Raw genomic sequence first — 9,422 nt, 5'->3', positions numbered from 1 at the left:
AATGGGTATGGCATGGTGAAGTGACAAAAAAATACTTATGTCACATAGAGTTGAAGATGATGAATTTTTGAATGATACTCTAGAAGATATGATTCGTGATATTGGAGTAGATGCGTTTAAGAAAACTCACGTGGAAGATACTTTGCAAAGAGATCCCGAAGAACCGCTATATCTGGGATGCAATTTTTTTACAAGATTGTCAGTTGTGTTAAGACTATTTAATCTAAAGGAATGAGGTGGGTGGATGGATCAATATTTCACTGAATTGCTTGAATTGTTGCAAGAAATGCTTCCAAAAGGTAACATGTTTCCGAACCGTAGTTATGAGACCAAGAAGATATTGTGGCCAACGAGTTTGGACTAAGTAAAAATAAATACATATCGTAATGAATTCATATTATATAGGTAATAATATGAAAGCTTGAAGGAGTGTCTGAGGTATGTGCACCCACAGTACAAGAAGAAGGACAATGGTGCTGAAGATGATGATGATGTAACTAGAAAGGGTGTCCATTCCAAGGTGATATGGTACCTACCGATAATTCAAAGGTTCAAGATATGGTTTGCTAATGTAAACGTCGCAAATAATAATAGATGGCATGAAGATGAAAGATTATGTGATGTAAAAATTCTCCATGCAACTGATTCATTGAAATGGAAGAAAATTGATTTGTTCTTTCCAGATTTTACCCTTTTGCCAAGGAAACTTAGGCCTGGACTTGCCACCAACGAAATGAACCTGTTTGGTAATTTTAGTATTAACCATACTTCATGGCATGTTCTTATAATTTACAACTTATCTCATTGGTTATGCATGAAGCGCAAATGTATGATGTTATCAATGATGATTTCGAGTCTAAAACAATCAGGGAACGACATGGATGTTTATTTAACGTCATTGATTGAAGATTTAAGAATTTTGTGGGAAGAAGGTGTTGGTGTTGATGATCTATATACATGTGATAAATTTAAGTTACGTGTCATGTTTGTTTGTACAATCAATGACTTTTCTGCATACAAAAATTTATCTAGGTACAACGTCAAAGGACATAAAGCGTGTCCGATATGTGAATATTATACATTCTTCCACTAATTAAAAAATGAAAAAATATTGTTTACCTTGGACATAGAAAATTTCTAAGACCTAATCACTTATACTATAGATTGCAGAAGGATTTTAATGGAAAACAGGAGTTTAGTATCGCTCCAAAGCCCTTAACCGGGAATGATGTTTATAAAAAACAACAACGCATTAATATTGTCTTTGGAAAGAAACAAAAAAATTCATCTGGAGAAAAGTATTTAGAAAAAGAGGTCGATGTTCTTTGATCTTCCATATTAGTCTAGTCTCGATGTAAGACATTGTCTTAATATGATGCATCTAGAGAAAACTGTATGTGATAGTTTGATTGGAACACTTCTAAACATTAAAGGAAAGATAAAAGATACTAATAAATCATGTGTAGATATGGTGGTGATGGGTATGCGACAAGAGTTAGTCCCAAAGGATATAGGAAATAGAACATATTTTCCCCCATCATGTCACACTCTATCTAAAAAAGGAAAAAGAATTAGTGATTGTTTGCAGGGTATCAAAGTTCCCAAGTGTACTCATCAAATGTGAAGAAACTTGTATCAATGAATGATCTCAAATTAGTTGGATTAAAGTCTCATGATTTCCATGTCTTAATGCAACAACTTTTACCAGTTACTATTTGTGACATTCTACCAAAAAATGTAAGGTTAGTTATAATCAAATCATGGTTATTCTTCAATTATATATGTAGTAAAGTCATTGAACCTAAAAATTTAGACGAGTTAGAATATGAGACTGCAATTATCTTGTGTCAATTAGATATGTTTTCCCTACATCAATTGTTTTTTTATAGTTCACTTAATTCTTCATCTATTAAGGGAGATTCAAATTTTTGGTTCGGTTTATTTACGGTGGATATATCCGATAGAGTGATACATGAAGATCTTTAAAGGGTATATAAAGAATCATCATCGTCTAGAAGCTTTGATCGTTAAACGGTATATCACAGAAGAAGCTATTGAGTTTTGTACAAACTATTTGTCAGAAGTGGACTCTATAGGAATTCTTGGGTCTTGTCATGATGGAAGATATGATGGTAGAGGTATTGAAGGTTTAAATGTCAAGACATTTAACCGAGATGTAGTTATTTAAGCACATTTGTATATATTGAATAACGTTAGTGAAGTTCAACCTTAATTAACCGTTCACACAAGTCTTATTAAGGAAAAATTCTCATGGATGAGTGAAAACATGTTATTGACAGAGCATATCAAAACTTTCATAACTTGGTTTAATGAAAGAGTTTCTGAAGAGAGTACCGAATCAGAGATAATTAAATGGATGTCACATATTCTTAAGTTGAGTGTAATAACTTGGAGTGCATATGAAATTAATAAATACTCATTATATACAAAATCAATGGATGGTTATAGTACTGTGCAAAATAGTGTGGTTATGGTTGAAGTTGAATCCATGTACTTCTCTAGTTCGAAAGATAAGAATCTTGTACTGTCATCTAGAGCGTATTTTGGGGTCATTGAGGAGATTATAGAGATTACTTATGTTACTTTTAAAGTACCTTTATTTAAGTGCAAGTTGATTGATAGTAACACTGATGTAGAAACCGATTAATTATGATTCACATGAGTTGATCTTCAAAAGTCGACTTATATGAACGAATCATTCATCATGACATCCCAAGCAAAATAAGTTTTTTATGTCATTGACCCTTCTAACATAAGATGGTCAATTGTTCTACAAGGAAAATATGTTCATCATAATGATGAAAATCAATATTAAAAATTTGATACCCCCTCTTCCGCAACATATATATATCTCTAATCTGAAGAAAATGATTTTGATGATGATGTGCATGTTATTCGTCATGATCATCAAGAGGGGATATGAGAAAACTGATAAGTAAATATTTTATATCACTTAGTAATATATATTTACTCATTTATCTTTTTATATTCTTTTTACTAAATATTTAATGTTGTTGTTAACGATGATCTTATTTGGTTTTAAATGTGGTTCAAATTATAGGTGTTTAACGACCGATGACAAATCACAAAAGAGAACTTTGGATGATCTATAAGACTTTGCATTCTTGTTATCATTTTTGTTAGTTAATAATTTGTTTTAGTTTGAATTTATTATAAAATTATAAGGTGTACATGTGTCATTTTAACTTTGCAAATGGTGTAAACAATGAATATTTTTGATACAATGTGTCTATTTGAGAAATAAGTAAAAGGTATGATGTTTCTTTTTCACATATGACTAAAATATGGATTTGCAATATAGGTTTAACTAAAATATTAAAAAAAATTAAATAACAATATTCTCCTCTTGTTTTTTATTATAAACCGATGTAATAATTGTTTCTTATTACCTTGATTTCTCAAATAATTGAGGAAATGTGGAGCCTGCAATCCTGTTTTTAAAATAATAAAAATTCAGAAGTTAGAGATCGAATTCATCCGAAGAACACTTTATCCATCGATTATTTAAAATTGATAAATAATGTAATAAATTTTCATTACGTTCTTTATTACCTCATTTTTATAACTGAAGTTAAATCTCCTTCGCGGTCAGATATTAAATATGTTTTTTTTATAGTGTATAATCAAATCCTATTTCTATATAAAAGCTCTATCCTCCACATGAGATCCCAAAACTAGGCCCCTTCATCCCAAATGACATGTGCTCCCAACTTTATGATCATATTGAACAGAAAGTTGAAAAAGTTGGGAAAAAGGGATCTCAAAGGGGTTGAACCCGTCCAATGTCATCCCAGAAAGAAGTGAGAAAATAAATACCAACCTTTTTAAACATGTTTTTTATGAACCATTCGGTAGTGACTACAGGAATAGAGTCCAGAAGGAAAATCTCTTTTTACCCGGCAGAATTCAATCTAAAATCAATTAAGCTTTTTTCTTCAACATTTTACTTTTGATTCTTATATTTTAATATCTCACTATTTCATGTACAAAGAGTTTATTCTTAAAATATTCCAAAAGAAAGATGAAGCGGTTGCAATAAACAGAGAAATAATTTCTTTGGTGGTGGAATAATATACGTTGATGGATATATATAATACGGTCTATATCTCAAAACGAATTAAAAGAGTCTTTTATAGATGTTTTTCTAAAATGGCAATTTTCTCAAGAATCATGACAAAATATCGACATTGATGTTTATCGGCACGACTGTTATCTCTCTCCCTCATCAACATCAACATCAACCAACGACGTATAACAAATGAAATTACGATAATTTTATTACAATTAAATGCAGATACAAATAGTTGGAGGACATTCATTCTGTTGTCATAACCTGAACTATCACAAATTAATGATAGTGGTGATAATTTCATTTGCAATGGAAAGAACACATGTTGAAAAGCTTATGCCCACATGCACGTATCGGCGGCAATCGTCAAAACGCATGTTAACTACATATTTAGTTGGTTTTTTTATTATAGAAATTATTCTGGATCGTTCATAGGATCCAGGGCAAAAGTCCAAGAATGATTGTTTTTAGTAGAAAGGCGAAGTAGGTAGACCTTCAATTGGAACAAAAACAAAAACAGATAATATCATCCTCTAATGTATCAATTACCATCCAATTCAATCGGACACTTGTCTGTATAATGCGACGCACCACTCGTGAGTGGTTTCAATCACTATTCGTATATAAGGGTAAAGTTTTCAATTTCAGGTATTAATTCATTTTCCCTCTCACAATACCTCTCATTCTCACTGCGTTTGCGTGTTAATTAACCTTTTAGGTCCACCCTACTTCGTCACATTGGACGTTTGCTCCACCTATCCAATATCTCATGTCACCACTTTACTACACATTTGTGGTTCCATAGAAGAATAGTGTCACCATATGTGAAAAATGACTTATGATTTCCGCTAATTTTTAACAACAAAAAAAACATTATTTCTCTACTAAAGATCCAGATCATCGATCTTTTTTCTAGAAGCATCAATCTCCTCCTCATATAGGTCTATCATCAAACTCATCGAGCATGGTCACATCCAAAGTCACTCGATCTTTCGCCGAATGACAAGTTGTTGTTGAAGCCGCCAAAGCTCCAGCTATTCCTACCCATGCTCTAATGGACAACAGTCCAATTGTGGTAGACTCTCTATCTAACCTTACGTAGCAAGATTTTGTTCCGTCAAGATTTGGTCAAATAGAGTTCCAAGCTCTTCTCTTCTTTAGACCTATACAACAACCTTGATATGTAGACCATCACATCGACCTCCTTCATAACCGGTTATACCTAAACAAGAAATGTTTTTAAGCCTTTAATTGTTGCAAGCAAAACTTGAGTGTAGGGAGACACTGAGTTGCTTAACAACGTATACAACCTACTACACCAGCTGAACTCACAATTCTTGGCTGATAGAATGCTCGAAAATAAAATGAACATGCAATACGCTACACCAAGGGACAACATTGTATGAGAGGCAGCCTTCGGGGAAACCAAGTCGCCATAATTGACTAAGTCTTTGCTGACACAACTGCATCACATGGAGAGGCCCTAAGATCACTGTCATACCCTGATTTTGGTCCTGAATTTTTTCATTTTTTATTTTTTCATTTGGCACTTGGCCTAAAGTTCATTTGCATGCATTCATGACCAAAGGCAATCGTCCCTCTTCCCAAATCCATATTTTTTGTTAAACATTGGTCATTGTCTAGGCTTTTTTTTTCTTTATCATGGTGTTTTGATTATAAAATGGATTCTAATTATTTGATTTTTTTTTTAATTTTCAATGTGATTTTAATTTCAAATTAAGTCTAATTCCAAATTTCAATTTAATCTTAATTGTATTTTTACTAATGATTCAAATTCTAATTGATTTTTTAATTTCCAAATAAATGTTAGAATTTGACATCAAAGTAGTTTTAACAAATTAGATTAATTTGATTTTAATTGGTTTTTATTGTTTTTTTATCATTTAGATTAGTCTTGGATTATTTCTAAAAAAATACAAATCCATTTTATAACCAAAACACCTATTTCCATAAACCAAGCTACACCATGCTATAAGGCACAACATAATTCCATAACAGCAACATCATGTCTAAACCAATAGCATCCACAGTCATCAAACATGCATGTTGTACATAGCATAGCAGCAGCAAACAAACCAAGCAAAATTATGCTAATGTCTACACTAAACTGATAATCTAAGCTATGCCACTGAATTGGTGGTCCAAGTAACCTACAGGCAGTCAACAACAAAGTTCAAGCATCTACTAAATTTTCTTTAGTTCAGGACGAAGAAGAAATAATGTATTTCAAGAATTTGTTGGCCAAGTTTCCTGCCAAATGCAATGCCGCTGCAAACATCAATGGCATATTCCCTCACTTGTGCTTTATATGTCTACTCCATTTGGCAAATGAGAATGGATTGAGACTTCAAGGCTTTCCCAACTTGGATAATCTTTCAATATTCCTTCCACATGATGCTGAGCCTGAACTCTTAAGTGGAACCGTCTAGATAATTTACTCCTCTATTCTGCAGTTTAGGATTGTTGGTTCTCGTGTTGGATAATGGTCAAAGATAAAGGTCTTGATGCATTCCAACAGGCTTGGCCACTACAACAAACACCACGGTGGCCCTGCAAAATTAAACCAAACCATAACAGGCAATTTAAAATCATCTGGTTACAACTTGCAGCATAATCATAATCATTCAGTTTTCATTCAATCAAGTGTCGGTCATGATGCTATTACGTTTTTCGACGGGTTGATGAATTTTCAAAGCTACTACTCCTGTATAGACAAATAGCTCGACACAATTCAGCAGTCGCAAGTAAGAGCCTTCATGCTAATTCTTTCCATGTACGCGTAACCTGCAAAGGACCAACCGAAGATGCAAATTTATCATACGACAATTCAATAGAATACGCCATGTTCTAAGAATTCTGCACAACGTCAAATGCAACATTTCTGCGTAAACTCACCGACTCTGCAATGCACAAGAAGGGTGACTTAGGACCTGTATATGGGCTTCAGTGGAGACACTTTGTTTCCATGCATACTAACATGCACAATGACTATGCCGACCATGGGTTTGATCAGCTTTTAGATGTTTTCAATAAGGTGTTTTTATCCATGTTCTTGGAGATGCACACGTTTACCAAACTCATGTGAGGCCTTTGCAGGAGCAACTTCATAACCTGCCAAAACCTTTTCCAACTCAAAAAAATCAATGCAAAGAAGAAAGATATAGACGCTTTTGTGACTACTAATTTCAAGCTCATTAACTATAATCCTCACCAAAAGATTGAGTTGAAGATGGCGGTTTAAATTAAGAGACCTTAATCTCCATTTTAGATTGTTTCTACTGTCTGAAATAAGGCAACAACAATCTTGTCGGCTAGAAGCAGGTCTAAGCACGGGTGTTTTGGTTGGTGTAACTTTAATCCAACTGTTGGCTAGCATTCGCTATTGTCGTTCTCTCCGCCGAAGTTACCGCTTCCATCACAGAATCATACCTGCAATCAAATCAACGCATGCTTTAGGGTGTGATTTGAGGATTGTTATGTTAATCAACAAGGAAGGGTTAAAATTTCACCTTATCATGACTTCAATAAAAAAACACATCGTTGTGCTAATCCATGCCCTCCAAACATGTGCAAGGGTTTAATCATTGATAGAATTCAAAACACAGTTAGTGAATTGGATAACAAAAGGTTTATCTACCTTGGTGATGGTACTGGTGATTACTGTCCTAGCTTGAGGCTTAGAGAAAGAGACTTTGTGATGCCAAGGGAGAATTATCTAATTTGGGATTTGATATGCAAAGATCCTTCACTCGTTAAGGCTCAAATCCATGGTTGGTGTGATGGAGAAGAGTTTGAACTAGTTTTGATGAAGTTGGTCAACAAAATAATGATTGAAGACTCCAAGTTTTCTGGCCAACAAGACAAAGATCAAAGAGTTACAAGCTTTTGCAATAAACATCAGAGCTACAATGCTATAAACCAAAACCAGAATAATGAGTGTATCCTACAAGGTCATCATGATACATCAAATTGCAGAAGTCAAACCATGCTGGACGCACAAGCCATCCAAAACTGAGTTCATAAACCAAGGCCATGTGAAAACCGAAGCTCATCATGTTTTCATCGTTTTCACTGCAGTAAAAAACATACAATTAGCCAAGGCAGTAAAGATTCGAAAATACCTGAAATGGAATTGAGACAAATTAGAGGAAGAAAGTACACTGTTCACATTACCATTTTCGAATCTAGCATCAAATAGAGCAATCCCAACTGAGCACATCAAAAGGAGTTTGCAGAGATACTCTTTTGAACTCCATATACCAATCCGAAACCCTAAAGCTGTGATATAAAAAAAAAGAGATGGAAGAGAATCAGGGGGAGATCGGAGGCGACCACCAAAAAAAGCCCTAATCCAAAAACAACAGAAACGCTAAACACCAAAGGAACGAACCTAATTTCAATCGACGGCGGAAAACCTTGAAGCCTAACGAAGAAAGCCCATTGCAAGCTCGCTACCATCGCCGAATCACCGCCAAAGGTGAGCTTTCGTATTGGACCTTCCTTTTAAATCTCTGTTTTTTTCGCCTTTGGGTGTGAGGCAGAGCGGTGAGCGAAGGTTGAGGATGAATAATTGAGGGTGAGAGAGAGGGTTGAGGTTGCGGACGCGAGAAGGTTGAGGACGCGATTGAGAGAGGTGTGAGGTAGAGAGATTCTGAGAATGAATTTGGGAGGGGGACGATGAGTTCTGGGATGTTCGCGTCCTCACTCTTCATTTCTTTTTTTTATTATTTAATCTTTATTAAACCGACCGTTAAATCCATTTAAGTGTCCATTTAGTTTCCCTTAGTTGGTCATTAATTTTGGCTTATGGGTAATCGTAACATATTCATGTTTATCTCCACCAATTAACTTCTCTTTTGAAAACCCAACAGACTACTTCATTTTAGTTTTTATTTTATTTTTTATTCCAATCTGTTCTGGTTTATATACCCAAGTTGTTTTTGTAAATAATAGCTAATCATAAATGGTCTAGTGGAGAGAGGGCAATTTCATGGTCTTTAGTGGAGTGGGTTCGATACCCATGTATAGCAGTTTATTTCTTTTAGCATTCAGTTTTTTCATGTTTATGTTTTATTATAATTTCTCCTATACTCATAGTTTCATTATTATTTAATAACACAAGTTTGGTTTCCTTTAATTTCATCATCCATTCAAACCGCTTTAAACTATTAGAATCACACTTTTCTCGATTCAATGTCGAGCCCATTTTCATACCCTTGTAAGTCGATTGCTTTTTAAGCATCGCCATCAACCTCACATAGCTTACTCTTGGGATTTCTTACAATGAGTC

At 34.2% G+C, this 9,422-nt stretch overlaps 1 pseudogene; it reads left to right on the top strand.

The window, feature by feature from the left end:
* The first annotated feature begins 1,972 nt into the window (after positions 1-1,972).
* LOC127094018 (inorganic pyrophosphatase 2-like) lies at positions 1,973-8,147 on the top strand (annotated as a pseudogene).
* Positions 8,148-9,422: the final 1,275 nt, after the last annotated feature.

Source organism: Lathyrus oleraceus, chromosome 6 (genome assembly GCF_024323335.1).
Source record: "Lathyrus oleraceus cultivar Zhongwan6 chromosome 6, CAAS_Psat_ZW6_1.0, whole genome shotgun sequence".
NCBI lineage: Eukaryota > Viridiplantae > Streptophyta > Magnoliopsida > Fabales > Fabaceae > Lathyrus > Lathyrus oleraceus.
The sequence above is the reverse complement of the archived record's forward strand: the minus strand, read 5'-3'. Positions and strand labels throughout refer to the sequence as shown.